This window comes from Zingiber officinale, chromosome 1A (genome assembly GCF_018446385.1).
Source record: "Zingiber officinale cultivar Zhangliang chromosome 1A, Zo_v1.1, whole genome shotgun sequence".
In the NCBI taxonomy this organism is placed as follows: domain Eukaryota; kingdom Viridiplantae; phylum Streptophyta; class Magnoliopsida; order Zingiberales; family Zingiberaceae; genus Zingiber; species Zingiber officinale.
Genome location: NC_055987.1, coordinates 7,139,519 through 7,151,209, shown reverse-complemented (window position 1 = coordinate 7,151,209; position 11,691 = coordinate 7,139,519).

The following is an 11,691-nucleotide window of genomic DNA, read 5'->3' as shown; positions in this document are numbered from 1 at the left end:
TAAGGGCGGATCTCACCGAATCGACTCTGGGAAAGAAAGGATTGGATCCGAAGACGTTCTTCTTTATAGCTAAGTTTTCTTTCTCTCGTTTCTTGGATTTGAGGGGATTAAGAATGCTTGTAATCTTCTTTTCTTCGGGTTTCTTTCCTTGTTTTATGGAGTAGATTTCTTGTTCTAGGATAGAGGGAGTAATTGTAAGGATGATTTGATGAAAAACTCTTGTGGATATGCCAGTTTCCTATTTCTATTATTTTGCCCTGTTTGTATTCATTCTATCTTGTATGGATTGTTGTGATTAGGGATTAATTACCATACTTGATTGGATGTTTGGATATCTTGTGGATCTTGTAGAGATTGTATCTTATTCGATTTTCCGAGGGACGTTTGTGACAGGAACATGCCCGTATAAGGACATTTGAGGAACGATCTTGAGGGTGAAATAGGATAATTCAAGGAGGTAGGATAGATTGTGTGCATTAATCTTTATATCTTGATGCGGTTGATGAGTGATGAATTCGTATGTTGATTATCCGAGGGACGCACGTGACAGGCAAGCACGTGTAAGGACAACATAGGTTCATTCCTAATTGATCACATTTAGGTATAGATTTCAATCCTAGTCCGGTTGTCTATTGCAAGAGAGAACCGGCAACCTTCTACAAATGATGGACAATTGAGGAATAAGATTTGGTAGATCATTTACATGGAACAATCCTTATAAAGAAACCAAAACTCCTAGAGCGTTCCCTTTATCGTCACCCTTATTCTTGTTTCTTATTCTTTCATTTTCTATCTTACTTTTCATAGTTTTACTTTACACTTGTCAACCCATTGATTAGTTGTTTAGCTAACTCACGTTGAGACATCTTTAGTGGTTATTCCTGTCCCTGTGGATACGATATCTTTTATTATTACTTACGACATTTCCGTACACTTGCGGAGAGTCAACATCGGCCATATATAGTTTGAAAGGGAAATTTTATTAAACTTTCCTTTCATTGGCAAAGAGAATAAGGAAGTTTTAATAAAACTTTCCTTATTTGCCAAGACCAAGGAATATAAAAGAGAGGGCAGAGGTGCCTCACCTCATAACAATATATCTTCTATTATTCCTCTCTTCCTTGGTTGGTGGTCGGCCCCTCTCTTCCTCTCCCTCTCCTATTCTTCTTCCTTGGCCGGCGGCATCTTCATCTCAAGGAGCTTGGTTGGTGGCCGGATCTTGCTAAAGGAAGAAGGAGAGATAGGAGGTCTTGTTTCTTAGCATCCCTTGGAGCTTGGTGGTGGCCGAACTTCATCTTCTCTTGGAGTTCTTGTGGTAGCCGAAACTTACTTGGAGAAGAAGGAAGCTTGGGTGGTTCTCGTCTCGGTAGATCGTTGCCCACACGATGTTCGAGATAAGAAGAGGAATACGATAGAAGATCAAGAGGTTGTTTCTTACAAAGAAAGATATAACTAGTAATTCTATTCCGCATCATACTAGTTTTCTTTGTATAGATTTTGAAATATCAAACACAAGAGGCATATGATTCTAGGTTTCGAATTTGTGATTCAAGTTTTGTGTATTTTTATTTTTCGAACTTGTAATTCGATTGTTCCTTTTGGTTAAACCTAGGGTTACTATAAAGAAATTAAATATTAAATTTCATTGAAAGGCTTTGTCTAGGAAGTGGTGGATGCTCCCATACCCAAGAAGGCCTAGTGCCTCGCCATGTTTAACCTGGAAGCCAATCTCTGAAATTAATATTTAATTGAATTTGTAACATGGGTGGATTTGGATCAATAATGTTAAGTATCATTTGTGATCCAAGTCTAAACCTCTAAAAACAGATAAGTTAAATTTGGAATCAATAATGTTAAGTTCCGTTTGTGATTCCTAATTTAATTTCTAAAGAACACAATAGGTTGTTAGGAATGGTTCAGGACTTGTACAAAATTTTTGTACAGGGGAACCAATACGATATTCCGAGTATCAACCAACAGGAGGGTTGTTAGGCAACCTGATAGATTCATATTTTTGGGAGAGTCTTCAGACTTGATCCCTAGTGAACATGAAGCTGATCTCTGGACATATGATGAAGCACTCCAAGATAAAGATGCAGAATCTTGGCAAAGTGCAATGAACTCTGAAATAGAATCTATGCATTCTAATCAGGTCTGGGAGCTTGTAGAACCACCAAATGGTGTAAAAGCCATTGGATGTAAATGATGTAGGTGCAGCGGAGGCCAGCAAGAGGGGGGTGAATTGCTTGGAAAAAATAAAGTATACCCTCCTCGGAATTTTCAACTCAAAATAAAAGCAACTATAATAAGAATAAAACAAAAGGAAATAGAAATAAACCAGAGACTCGAGAGTTAACCTGGTTACAACCAAGAAGGTTGATAATCCAGGGTGATGAAAAGCGTGCACTAAGAAAGTCTCCTTTACTATAGGCGGAGAAGCCTTTTTACACATTGAGAAAGCTCACAAGTTGCTAGGAATTGATTACAGAGTTGAATATTGAGTTGGTTGCTAATTCCTAGTTCCAGGGGCCTTTAAATATCCTCTGGAAATTCTATCTCGGAGGTCCAAGGCGCCTTCAACTAAGGTCCAAGGCACCTTCAACTAAGGTCCAAGGCACCTCCATTGAGTGGGTGGATAAAACTTTATCCGCAACACAAACGGTCAGTTTTGACCAACTCAAGGCGCCTTCAATGAGTCATGAAGGCGCCTTCAACGAGCCCATGAAGGCGCCTCCATGCTTTGTTCAAGGTGCCTTGAGCTTGAATTCCAGCTCGCTGTTTCCTTCGCTTTGACTTCCGAAGCTCCGTTCTTTTGGGTGATTTCGGCCAATCGAAATAGGGCTACCCGAACCCAATTTCTGGCCTTCTCCTCGAGCAGCCTTCCTCCCCGGCTTAACGTCCCTCGAACGCCGTGCACGTTCTTCTCACCCACCAGTGTACTCTTCCGCAGCTCTCTCGTCCTTCGGACGCACCAAGCCCATTGGCTCCCTTCCCGTGCCGTCCTTCTCGCTAGCTGCATCTTCCGCTCGACTTCCTGTGCTCCTAAGCTCCTTTACACTCAGACACAGGGATCAAACACAACGAAGGACCTAACCAACTTGGTTGATCACATCAAAACACCCACGGGGTCTAACAATCTTCCCCTTTTTGATGTGCATCAATCCAAGTTCAAGTTAGGGTGAAAATAAACAAACAGTAATTTTAAAGAAAATTACTAAACTAACATGTTAAGCATAAATTTGCAATAACTAAAATTGTAACTACTTAATTAAGAGTTTAAACAGATTTTTTTCAAAACTATTTTTAAAACTCTTCCCCTAAACTTGGTTTTTACTCTCCCCCTTTTATCACAGCAAAAAAAGGGGGTAATAATAAGAGAATATGATTTTATTTTTTCAAAAAAATATTTAGCAAAAATTTTAAGTTAGAAAAAAATTTCTAAGCAAGATGAATTTTTCCAAAAACTTCTAAGAAAAAAATAAATTTTTAGAGTTTTCCAAAAATTTTTTTAAGTAAACTGAATTTATAGAATTTTTCCAAGATAATTTCTAAGTAAAAATGAATTTTTAGAATTTTTAAAAAAATGTTTGAAAAACTTTCACAGTATTATTTAATTCTAGTTTTAATGTTTTTTCAGAAAGTTAATTAAACATTTTATTTCAATATTTCAGCTTCCAGGTCGTGGCGAGACACTAGGCCTTCTTGGTTATTGGAGCAACAACCACTTCCTTAGACAAAGTCTCATAAAGAAATTTTAACGTTTAATTTTTCTTCTGAAAGCCTTAATTTTAAAAAATTAATTTAGCACATATATTGGAACCCAATAGAGGTTCCTTCCTACTGGATTAATCAGAAACTTAGGGGGTATATAATTCTTGGGAATTTTCCTAAGTTGACCTTGATGATGTTTAACATGCCAGTTTAATTTTCCATAAATTTTAAGTTTTGATTTCTTAAAAACATTTGTTTTTAAACATGTATCATATTTCAATTTTTCAATTTCTAATTTTAAGTTATCATTTTCTGATTTCATTTTATCTAAGATTCTATTTAAGTTAGCATTCTCTTTTTCTAATTTAAATAAATCTTTAGAAAGAGACTTGATAAACTGAAATGATTGAGTAGGGGTTAGATTGCGTACCTGACTTGGTGATGCTCTCCCTTCATCGTAGCTTTCTTCCTCTGATGTTTCTCCCCCTTCATCTAGGCTCATATCTGAGAATGACTTTTCTTCCAGCTGATGGTTAGTCATTAGTGCTATCCTCGAGAAGGCTTCGACGTCTAATTCAGAAGAGGACGAATTTGACCAAGTGGCCTTCAAGTTCTTCTATTTGGAGGAAGATTGACGCTTTTCCTTTACTCTTTCCTTTTTCTTCAATTTTGGGTAGTCTTCTTTGATGTGCCCTTCTTCGTTGTAGTTGTAGCAACGAATTGTTCTTCTCTTTCACTCATGCCTCTTTGTCTGCGATCTAAATTTATTAGAATTAAAAAGCTTATTGAAACACTTTACCAGTAGTGTCGCTTCCGATTGGTCGATTGAGGCTTCGGAGTCAGAATCGTTTGTTCTTGCCTTTAAGGCAATGTTCTGACTTGCTTTCTCTACTTTATTGGGCTCTGCAATCCGAGATTCGTGAAGTTCAAAAGTAGAAAACAAATTTTCTAAAGTACTTACCTCGAAGTCCTTAGAGATGTAGTATGCATCTACTAAGGAGGCCCACTCTGGAGTTCTGGGGAAGGCGTTGAGCGCGTACTAGATCGAGTCCCGGTTCGATACTTCTTCTCCAAGATAGCTTAGTTGAGTTATTAGCTCCTTAATCCTTGCTTGGAGTTGCGCTACCTTCTCACCACTGTTCATCCGAAGGTTCGTTAACTAGGTCCGGAGGATGTCGCGCCTCGTTAGCTTAGCTTCCGAGGTACCTTCGTGAAGCTTTAGGAATTTGTCCCAAAGGTCTTTAATGGAATCGTAGCTCCTGATCCGACTTACCTCCTGGGGCAGCAACACGCTGAGTAGGTGGAATTCCGCCTTTCTGTTGGCCACGAATTCTGCCTGCTCCTTTTTTGTCCAGTTGAATTCTTCTGTCTTTTAGAACTACATAGTCATATTTTATTATTAAACAAATATCAAATTCTATCTTGAAAAATACCTCCATGCAGTGTTTCCACGTCTCGAAGTCTCCGTCGAACTTCGGGGGATGAATATTCGCTCCGACCATCGTTTTGATCGTTGTGCTTCAGTCGGCGGTTAGTCCTTCTGAGGCGGTCTGACTCTAATATTAATTGTAGGTGCAGTGGAGGCCGACAAGAGGGGGGTGAATTGCCTGAAAAAAATAAAATATACCCTCCTTGGAATTTTCAACTCAAAATAAAAGCAACTATAATAAGAATAAAATAAAAGGAAACAGAAATAAACCAGAGACTCGGGAGTTAACCTGGTTACAACCAAGAAAGTTGATAATCCAGTACGATGAAAAGCGCGCACTAAGAAAGTCTCCTTTACTATAGGCGGAGAAGCCTTTTTACACACTGAGAAAGCTCACAAGCTGCTAGGAATTGATTACAGAGTTGAATACTGAGTTGGTTGCTAATTCCTAGTTCCAGGGGTCTTTAAATAACCTCTGGAAACTCTATCTCGGAGGTCCAAGGCGCCTTTAACTAAGGTCCAAGGTGCCTCCATTGAGTGGGTGGATAAAACTTTATCCGCAGCGCAAACGGTCAGTTTTGACCAGCTCAAGGCGCCTTCAATGAGTCATGAAGGCGCCTTCAATGAGCCCATGAAGGCACCTCCATGCTTTGTTCAAGGCGCTTTGAGCTTGAATTCTAGCTCGCTGTTTCCTTCGCTTTGACTTCCGAAGCTCCGTTCTTTTGGGTGATTTCGACCAACCGAAATAGGGCTCACCCGAACCCAATTTCCGGCCTTCTCCTCGAGCAGTCTTCCTCCCCGGCTTAACGTCCCTCAAACGCCACGCACGTTCTTCTCGCCCACTGGTGTACTCTTCCGCAGCTCTCTCGTCCTTCGGACACACCGAGCCCATCGGCTCCCTTCCCGTGCCGTCCTTCTAGCTAACTGCGTCTTCCGCTCGACTTCCTGTGCTCCTACACACTCAGATACAGGGATCAAATACAATGCAGGACCTAACCAACTTGGTTGATCACATCAAAACACCCATGGGGTCCAACAAATGAGTCTACAAAAGGAAAAGAGGAACAGACGGGAAGGTGGAAATCTTTAAAGCGAGTCTTATTGTGAAGGGGGTTACTCAGAAAGAGGGAATCGATTATGAGGAAACCTTTTCACTGGTAGCCATGTTTAAGTCTATCCGAATTCTTTTATCTATTGCTTCTCATATAGATTATGAGGTTTGGAAAATGGATGTCAAGACAGCTTTCCTTAACAGAAGTTTTGAAGAAAACATCTATATAAAGCAACCAGAGGGATTCATTGCGAAGGGCAAAGAGCATCTTGTATGTAAGCTCAATTGGCCCATTTATGGACTAAAGCAAGCTTCGAGATGTTGGAACATCCGGTTTGATGAAGTGATCCAGTCTCATGGATTCATTTAGTCTCCGGATGAGTCTTGTGTATACAAGAAAAGTGACGGGAACGTGGTGGTATTTCTTGTACTATACGTAGATGACATTTTGCTCATTGACAACAATGTCAAAATATTGTCAGACGTAAGGGTATGGATGTCCAAGCAGTTTGATATGAAGGACTTGGGAGAATGTGAACATATTCTTGGGATCAAAGTAATAAGGGATCACAAGAAAGGATGTTGTGTTTAACCCAAGCTTCATACATCGATATTATCCTAGCTCTTTTTAGCATGCAAAACTCCAAGAAAGGTTTTCTGCATGGAGTACCTTTATATAAAGAGATGTGTCCTAAGACATCAAAGGAAATAGAGGAGATGAAGGCAATACCTTATACTTCAACTGCAAGAAGCCTAATGTATGCGATGCTATGTACGAGACCGGATATCTGTTTTGACGTGGGCATGATTAACAGATATCAAAGTAACCCAGGACCGGGATATTGGACTGCCGTAAAGCATATATTAAAGTACCTGAAGAGGACTAGAGATTATATGTTGGTTTACCAGACAGATGATTTGCTCCCTGTGGATTACACGGATTTAGACTTCCAATCAGATAGGGACAATTGTAAATTAACCTCGGGGGTATGTGTTTACTTTGGGAGGTGGAGCCATAGCATGGAGGAGTGTTAAGCAGAAATGCGTTTCAGACTCCACCATGAAAGCTGAGTATATGGAAGCCTCTGAGGCAGCCAAAGAATCTGTATGACTCAGAAACTTCTTGATAGACTTAGATGTGATTCCGGGTTTGCTCAAAGTTATCACAATTTATTATGATAACATTGGTGCAGTAGTAAACTCGAAGGAACCACGAGCCCATAAGGCAAGTAAACATATTGAGTGCAAGTACCACCTGATACGAGATATCATAAAACGAGGAGAGGTTGTTGTCGCCAAGATTACATCAGCAGATAACCTGGTAGATCCTTTCATTAAGGCTCTTCCGGCGAGAGATTTTGATAGGCATGTTGAGAGGATGAGAATCAGATGTATGACAACATTTATGGTAGCATAGTCTTTTATTATAAGTGGGAGATTGTTGGGATGTCTACTATAAGCATAGCTTTTGTATGAACATCTATTTTGAAATATTTTAAAATGAGAATCACTTTGGTCAAATGTTTGCATTTTATATTTGTATATATGTCAATGCAGTTGTCCTTTTAATTTATATTGCAGATAACATGGTGTGTGGTGCCAGACAGAAGATCATGTTATCGATTCCTTATAAATTATAAATAGTAGCTCACAACCAAGATGGACTGGGACAAACCATTGGAACGGTTGTAGTGTAATTTGGTATTAGTCTGTCTTGACTATAAAATTACACTAGTACACTATGTGTATATTGAGAAGGATCGTTTGAGGTTGTTTGATTTGTATTAACTACATAAAAGAATAGAACATATGTTCTTATGGATGTGCGTCCTCTTAATCCCTATATAATAACTGTTGGTTGGACCTAGGAAGATCGTACTGGTTCCACTGTACAAAAATTTTGTACAAGTGTCGAACCTTTCCTAAAAACCTATCGTATTCTTTAGAAATTAAATTCGGAATCGCAAACGGAACTTAAGATTATTGATTCCAAATTTAACTTATCTATTCTAAATAGTTTAGACTTGGATCGCAAACGATGTTTAACATTATTGATCCAAATCCACCTATGTTATAAATTCAATTAAATATTAATTTCCAAAATTGACTTTCAGGACTGCATGGCGAGACACTAGTCCTTCTTGGGTATGGGATCATCCACCACCGCCTAGACAAAGCCTTTTAAGGAAATCTAATATTTAATTTCCTTATATAACTCTAGGTTTAACTAAAAGGAACAACCGAATCACAAATTTGAAAAAAAAAACACAAATTCGAATCTCAAATTTGAAACTCTAGAATCATATGCCTCTTGTGTTTGGAATTCATACAAAGAAAAACTAGCACGATGCGGAAAATAATTACTAGTTATACCTTTCTTTGTATGCAACGACCTCTTGATCTTCTACCATATTCCTCTTCTTATCTCGGACGTTGTGTGGGCAACGATCTACCGAGATGAGAACCACCCAAGCCCTTCTTCTTCCTCACCAAGTTTCGGCCACCAAGACTCCTCCAAGGATGTAGAGGTTCGGCCACCACCACCAAGTTCCAAGGGATGCAAGAAACAAAGCCTCCTTTCTCTCCTTCTTCTTCTAGCTAGAACCAGCCACCAACAAGTGCTCCAAGAGAGGAATGAAAACCGGCCACTAAGGAAGAAGAGAAGAGGAGAAGACGAAGCTCTAGGGCCGGCCACCACCAAGGAAGAGAGGGAGGAAAATAGAATAGAGATGCTAGCCATAAAGGCACCCCTACCCCCTCTTTTATAATCCTTAGTCTTGGCAAATAAGGAAAATTTAAACAAAAACTTCTTTATTACTTTGCCATGAAAAGAAAATTTTAATTAATTTAAAAATAATTTCCTTTTCATGAATCAAGTGGCCGGCCACCTCATAGCTCCTAAGCAAGGAAAGTTTTAACACAAAATTAAAACTTCTTAATTTGTTTCCGAAAATTTTAAAATCAAAATTTCTCTAATAATTTTTCCCTTCAAGGTTGGTTATAAAAGGAATTTTATAAATTAAAATTTTCTTATTAAAACATGTGGATGATTTCCAAAAAGGAAAGTTATCTTTAAATTAAAATCTCCTTACAATCTACAAATAAGGAAAGATATCAAATCTTTTCTTAATCCTTTGTAGAAACTTATAAAAGGAAAAATTTATAATTTTAAAACTCTATTTTAAATCATGAACATGGTTACAAAAAAGGAAAGTTTTATCAAAATTAAAATCTTCTTTTCAATCTACAAATAAGGAAAGAGATCAAATCTTTTCTCAACCTTTTGTAGAAAGTTATAAAAAGGAAAGATTTAAATTTTAAACTCTCTTTTAAAACCATGGAATCCACATAAGAAAAATTTTAAAAATTAAAACCCTTTTAATTTGATTAGGGCCGGCCACTTATGCTTAGGTTCCAAGCATTGGCCGGCCACCTACTTGGCTCATCCTATTGGTCTTTGCCAACCCCTAGCTTGGGCTCCAAGCTAGCTTGGCCATCCCCATTAGGATGGGTATAAAGGTGGGTATAGGTGGGTATAATACTTTATAAATAAGAGGCTACGTTAGGGACCGAGAGGAGGAATTGGTTTTGGTCTCCCGATGAAATTAAGCTTCCCGTGTTCGCCCCGAACACCCAACATAATTTCATCAATAATAATTCATTATACTAAAGAATTATTACTGAACTACCGCACCAATCCCAAATTACATTTTTGGGCTACCTTCTTATCATGAGTGTGTTAGTCTCCCTGTGTTTAAGATGTCGGATGCCCACTAATTAATTGAGTTACTGACAACTTATTTTAATTAATGTCTTAGTCCAAGAGTAGTACCACTCAACCTTATCGTCCTGTCGGACTAAGTCCACTTGCAGGGTTTAACATGACAATCCTTATGAGCTCCTCTTAGGGGCATTATCAACCTAGATTACTAGGACACAGTTTCCTTCTATAATCAACAACGCACACTATAAGTAATATCATTTCCCAACTTATCAGGCCTATTGATTTATCGAGCTAAATCTCACCCTTTGACAAGTCAAAGAAATAAATACTAAATATATGTGCTTGTTATTATATTAAGATTAAGAGCACACACTTCCATAATAACTAAGGTGTTATCTTTTATCAAGTCAGTATAAAAAGAACTTACCTTAAATGGTCCTACTCGATACACTCAAAGTGTACTAGTGTAATTTATCAGTCAAGATAAACTAACACCTAATTGCACTACGACTATTCCAATGATTTGTTCCTTTCCATCTTAGTCGTGAGCTACTGTTTATAATTTATAAAGAACCGATAACATAATCTTCTATGTGTGACACCATACACCATGTTATCTACAATATAAATTAATTGAACAACTACACTTAGCATATAAATGTAGGCATTTGACCAATGTGATTCTTAAATGTTTATGCAAAAAGCTAAACTTTTAGTAAACACTCTAACAATAACAAGCACATATACTTAGTATTTATTTCTTTAACTTATCAATGGGTGAAATTTATTCGTTAAATCAATAGGCCCGATGAGTTGGGAGATAGTATTATTTATATAGTGTGTTGTTGATTATAGAAGGAATCTGTGTCCTAATTATTTTAAGCTGATGATGTCCCCCTGAGGAGCTCATGTAAACCTTGCAGGTGGACTTAGTCCGGCATGATAATAAAGATGAGTGGTATTACTCTTGGAATCAGATGTTAATTAATTGGGTTGTCACTAACTCAATTAATTAACGGACATACGATATCTTAAACATAGGAAGATTAACACACTCATGATAAGAAGGAGCTCATATTGTAATATGAGATTGGTGCGGTAGTTCAATAATAACCCTTTAGTGGTATAAGTTTTTATTGATGGACTTGAGTTGGCTGTTTGGGCCGAACACAGGAAGCCCAAGCCCATCAGGAGGCCTAAACCAATTCCTCCTCTAGGTCCCTGTTGTAGCCTCTATATAAAGCTTCGTATCCACCCATCCATAACTTGATTTTGGTTCAGTTTTTTCTTACCTTCCTAGGGTCGGCGGCAAGGCTATATGAAGGAGTAAGTGGTGCCCCCTAAATCTAATTTTCCCACAATTCTCTTCTCTCCTCCTAGGGCCGGAGGCACACATCCTCCTCCCTCCTTGTGGCCGGCGCCCCTCCCCTCCTCCTTGCTTAGGGTCGATGCCCCCCCTCCTCCTTGCTTAGGGCCGGTGCCCCCTTCTCCCTTGGAGGGCGGTGGCTTGAAGAAGAGGAAGAAGAGGAAGAGAAGGAAGAAGATTAGAAGGTTGTGGCTGGTGGGTTTGGAAACAAAGAAGAGAAGAAGGGTGATTTTGTCTTGGTAGATCGTCGCCCACACGACGTCCAAGAATAGAAGAGGAATACGGCAGAAGATCAAGAGGTCTTTAACTACGAAGAAAGGTACAACTAGTTCTTTAATTTCGTTGCGTAATTAGTTAGTTTTCTTTGTATCATTTTTTGGAATACCAACACAAGAGGCCAACGATCTTGT